The following is a 5,812-nucleotide window of genomic DNA, read 5'->3' as shown; positions in this document are numbered from 1 at the left end:
ATCAAGCTGCTACTCTCTATGGGGTGCATGCAGAGAATCTACAAAATAAAACGGAGGACATCTGCCTAAACGGAGAGCTCTATATAGACATAAGGAGTTATGATGAGCTATGTGAGGATGAGAGAGGGACCTCTTAAAGCATAAATATTGTATTTGAATAATTTTGATCCGTTTTATAATATATATTGTATTCACGTGGCTTTTTGTCCATTCCTGTCTATATGCTATACTTGAGAAATTTAAATTGTGTTTAATCATCATTGCTTCCACTCTCAGGTATGCTCCTTCCCTCTCCTCCCTCTCAATCACACACACACACACACACACACATACACACACCACACTCTGATATGCCGACTACGTCAGCTCAAGGCCGACGCAACACTGTGCTCCACGTGCGATGGAGACTGAGGTTGCAATCGCAAAGGAGGTGATTCGTCTCTGCTCATAGATGCTGCTCGTCACTCATACTGATGGAGTCAAAGAATCTGCAACTGCCCAAGAATATAGAAACCTGCATATACAAAATAGATTAGACATACCTCTCTCTCTCTCTCTCTCTCTCTCTCTCTCTCTCTCTCTCTCTCTCTCTCTCTCTCTCTCTTTCTCTCTCTCTCTCTCTCTCTCTCTCTCTCTCTCTCTCTCTCTCTCTCTCTCTCTCTCTCGTGATAGATAAAGATCTGTCGTAAGTAATCGAGAAAACTATGGCAAATAGAAAAGAAATTAAATTTTTGACCAGAGTGTCTTGTCACAGCTACATATAAAAGGCATGTTGTCCAAGACATAGCTTTTAGAAGATATGGAGAATGCACACAGGAGACAAATTCACAAGAATTTCATAGGAATCTCTCTACACAGGAATCCCTCCCCCTTTATGAGTCCTCTCTCTCTCTCTCTCTCTCTCTCTCTCTCTCTCTCTCTCTCTCTCTCTCTACATAGGAATCCCTCTTCCTATTATCCATAGTATAGATTATAACTTGTCCATGTTTTCTTCTCCATTCAATATTAAGATTAAATGTTCGTGTGTTTAATGCAGGTATGGATGATGATGAGTTTCTTTCTTCTTTGTCACCCCAGCAGAGGAGGTGGTACAAGGAGCGTCATGCTCTGGAGCACCATCACGTCATTCCACTCCTTCAGCGTCTCCCTTTGTTTTGGAGCATTCAATGCGCTCCGAAGCTTCGGTGTCGAGGAGACAATCTTCACACTTGTCTAGGCACCGACGCTCTAGCGGTGACAGCAGTTGTTGTTGTGGGGATGTCGCTAATGATGCCTCGACACCGCCTCGTGTTCGACAAGGCTCCTTACCTTCCTTTTCTTTGCCCGCCCCCACATCAGCCACGGCATCTCCATCTATGCCAAGTTTTGTGCGTCTATCAGTCGTTCCTAGCTACACACCACTAGCTAGGAGTCACCGTAGATGTTGCTCGTCACTCATACTCATCGAGCAATGTAACTACCAAACCTAGACACTCCTCGCTTCGGGGCCCAAACTCCAGTGGAGACACCTGATGTCGGTACCCCTATTGAGACGCTGCTAGAGAACCCTAATGAGACACCCACGTTCACACGTTCACACGTACTCGGTGGACATCAATGACGGCATCATCTTGGATGGCGAAGGCAAGAAGGTGATCTTGTGCATGCGCGGTATTTGCTCTCAGGTGTTTCAACACTACATACTAAACACATGGAATGAAGTGCCAAATGAATTAAAAGACAGAGTCATCAGCATGTTGCATGACGAGTTCCCCGTGTCAAGTCGAGATGAGTGCTTCAATGAAGACCTGATGAAGGTTCAAATGCATGAATATTGCAAGCACAAGCGTTCTAAAGTACATAAAGCAATAAAGCATGGGTGAAACATACCAGATTGTCTGGCCAAGAAGATTGGAAGAATGCAAAGCGAGTAGCACGCAAGAATCTTGAAAAGTGGAAGCAACAAAAGGAGGTAGCCAAAGTGCAAGTAGAGGCACGGAGCTCGCACAACTTGGGGAGTGGCGGGTGGGCATCATTTGAGGTCGATTTTGTAAGTGTTTTTACATTGCTCTCTAGGTTTGGTAGTTACATCTATTTGTACTTTTAAATTATAACATTATGGATTCTTTGTATGTTTTGAACAGTGGTCGATGAACAGGACATGACCCCACACCGTACGAGCGCGAGTACGCAGGTAGAAAGGGTTTAAATGCCCTAATGGACATTCTGAGTTCTCGCAGCGGCATCGTTAGTATTTCACTTTACTCTTTTACATTTGTTGTCGTTTAATGATAAGCTAAGAAAATAGATTGTTTTTTAATTATATGTTTATACTTACACAAAGTCTTATTGTTTTTTTTGCAGAATCCAACAAATACGCCACTTAGACGCGATGAGACGTCTGATTAGATGACATCAGTCTAGCCGTAGCCAGATAGCATTAGTTTCTTTTGTCATAGCATGTATATATGATGACATGTGCACGTCTTTTTGTAACTATTGAAAAACCATGTATTTTCTCAATAATGACAATTGTGTTGTAACTATTACATTTGCAAAGCTTAACAATTGTGATTGATTTATTTTCGTCTATTTACTTTCATCCAATTACTTTTGTCAACTTTGTATCTTTATTTTGCAAACAATACTATGCATGATGGAGTTAATGGTTATATTGTCTTGTGGATGACTACTTTCGGTCTATACCTTGCACTTTCTTTCAAAGGTGAATCTGGGCTTATCTTGGATTTATTTAAGTTTACTCTATTCTGGAAACATTCAATATGGTTGATGGGTGGCAGGGCATTCACCCAAAAACTTTTACTCTTGGGCGTCGCTATCAGTGTCTCTATATAAGGTTCTACAATGTCGCTATAAGCGTCGCTACAAAATGACTGCAAGCATGGCTATATGCGTTGCTATATAGCGATGCATATAGCGACCGTCATAGTGACATTCTTCTAGCGACACTGTTAGCGACGGTCTTAGCAATGCCCGGGGAGTATAAAAACCCAATGTATTTCTGTCGCTAAAAGCATCACAAGTGCACATAACCTCTTGTAGTGGAAAGTGATCCATATTGAATGAAACTTAGTCTCTAGGCCTATTTTGTGATGGCAAATACTTCTCTAAGCTTAGATGTAAGTTTTGACTTCTAATTTGGGACTTGAGACATCATACGCTCTCATGAGTTTTTTGGAGCAAGGGATTGCGCATATGTACATACACATGCATGGTGCATCAAATAAATAATTGCCCATTTTCCAGAGCTAGGTGGTTACGTGGGGCCCACATGTGTACAGGTAGGACAGGGTGTACATAATGCATCGATTTTCAATATTACCAGTACCAGTGTGTTTTTTCTACATTAAGGAGGAGTTGGTAACGCGTAAAACTTCTTGAGGAAGCTATCCGCGGGCCGACGACATGAGGTAAGCAGGTGTGTCAGATGGCATCTAGTGGCGTCAGGAGGCCGAACGGGGTCAATACTGGCACGTGGATGAGTACGGACACAACGTGGGTGTTTCCTTGTGATAATTATGCAGAAAGGTCATCATAAGGACCACTTTTTGGGGCCACTTCACGTGGTTGCGGGATGCATTATTGAAAAGAAATGAGTGCCAGGTGTGCGAATGATGCAAAAAGGTGACAACTATGCACTGCGAGGTCAGTTTTTGGCCTGCTCGGGGTCCGTTTGAGGTCATCTAAAAGGCCAAGGGTGCCCAACTAATAAATCTAAGTGTGGGAACTGAAAAAACTGATAGAAGACCAGAAAAAACGTGGAGAAGAGAGGAGGAACAGCCGCAACTGTGTTTTTGCTCATTTTGGAGCCTGTTTTGGCCGTAAACTGCTCATCCGAGGTCGGATTTGAGCACTTTGACATTGTAGACTGGGGTTTTGGGCCGTTCCGGACGCGATGGCGCTGTCCATTTTGCCAAATTCCTCACTCTTTTTCTGTTTTTTTTGCTGTGTAAGTTTCTCCTATGAGCGAAGCTTCCGCTCCAGTTTCTAATTGTATCTGGCATGTTTTACCCATATTGTGTGAGCTATTTGCCCCATTGGTGTTGGCCCAAGCTCATTTGTATCTAAACATTAGAAGTTCTCCTCTTTTGAGCTGAGTTTTTTGGGTGTGTGTCTGTGTGTCTGTGTGGAGTGGGCAAGTGGATAGTCTCTCTCCTCTCACTCCAGAGGTGTGTTCCCTGTCTCGGCCAGGTGTGTTGTCTAAGCCGAGTGGTGCCCCATAGTGTGTGTGTGTATCATCCCAAGAGTGTGTTTCGGGTTGTTATAGAGGCGTTCTGTGTGTTTCCATCCCGCTCACATTCTTTTGGTGCCCCCACAGAGGATCTTCTTCGAGTACCTTCTGCTTCGAGATTCGGGATTACAAGTTGCAGGTTGCAGATTACAGGTTACAAGTTACAAGTTACAAGGACAGGTACAGGTACAGGTGATTCACACAGGTACAGGTAGCTAGAGGACAATGATATAGTAGCATTGGTGTCACTTGCAGTTGTTGTGGGTATGCATCACTTGGCGCCTATTTGAGCGCATTGTCTGCTGGATTGTACGTTACTTGTGGGAACTGCCATTGTACGCATTTGTGGATCCATACTTGGTTGTATTTGGCAGTCCCAGCCATTTCTGAGACTTGGTCTGGAAGATAGTCATTTCTGAGACTTGACTATATGCGATTTTCATTAGCCTTCGTGTGAGGGTCGATAGCGTGAGGTTTTTATTGAGCTGGGGGATTCTCAAATGTGGAGATCCTTTCGGTGATACAGGTAGCTGGAGCACCCTTTTTGTGACCTCGCCATAGGCTATGTACTAGTGATTCCTACTTGATCCTTGAGTTCTATTGTTGGCAGTCTATGCTTACACATACAGTCTATATTTTGGGTTCTTACTGCTCTATTTCTGGGGAAACTCTGTCAAAATTTTCCCAAGTTATGATGGCTGGTTTTTTGGTCTTTTGAGCCATTTATGTTGTTATGCTGCTGAAATTTTGGCAAAATCAGAGGTTAAGTCAGGTGTGCCTTCTTGGGAGCTTCATGGTTGGCTTTATTGGATGATCAAAATGGCCCTCAATTCACTCCATTTCATTTAAATCAAAGAATCCAAATAAATGTTCATGTCTCCAGGAAGATTTTTTTCCAGCAGCGCATAGTCTTTATATTCGGGCCAAGAAGATTACGAGAGATCTTGGAATGTCCTTTGCCTGTTGTAATTTCGATGATCAACTATGAAAACTCGTATGATGTGCATGTGTTTGTCCTTATCTAAAGTTGAGCTCCATTGAAGCTTCTGGGTATTGGGTCAGTAAAATTTTTGGGTTCTTGCACGTGTGTTCAAAGGGGTTCTCAAAGCATCGTAACTTGGGTAGCCATGGCTTTCTCTTATCCGGAATTTCATGGAAGAAGTGGTGAAGATGCGGAAGAATTTCTGGAGCAAGTCGAGGTGGCATGCATAAGCAACAAAATGTGTGATGAGGACAAGATTTTGAGGCTATTTGGATTGCTTTTGAAAGATGAGGCCCGTGTTTGGTTCATGGATTTGGAAGCTAAAGAAGCAGTGGCTTCTTCTTATGGTTTAAGACTTGACAAGTTTATAGAAGCTTTTTTAGAGCGTTTCCAGGTTTTTGAAGATGCAAATGCAGTATGGAATGAGCTCAATGCTCTTAAGCAAGGTTCTTGTCAAGTTGTTGATGCCTATGTACAAGGTTTTACACATTTATGGACTCGTTGGTGTGTTTCTCTTAAGGATGAGACCCCCCCTTGTTCATTGAAGAAAAGTTTTTTTGTTGATGGTTTGTCACCTTGGTTGCGGTTCGAGGTTGAGT

Source organism: Adiantum capillus-veneris, chromosome 9 (assembly GCF_014529385.1).
Source record: "Adiantum capillus-veneris isolate H3 chromosome 9, ASM1452938v2, whole genome shotgun sequence".
Lineage (NCBI taxonomy): Eukaryota > Viridiplantae > Streptophyta > Polypodiopsida > Polypodiales > Pteridaceae > Adiantum > Adiantum capillus-veneris.
This window is presented reverse-complemented; position numbering follows the sequence as displayed.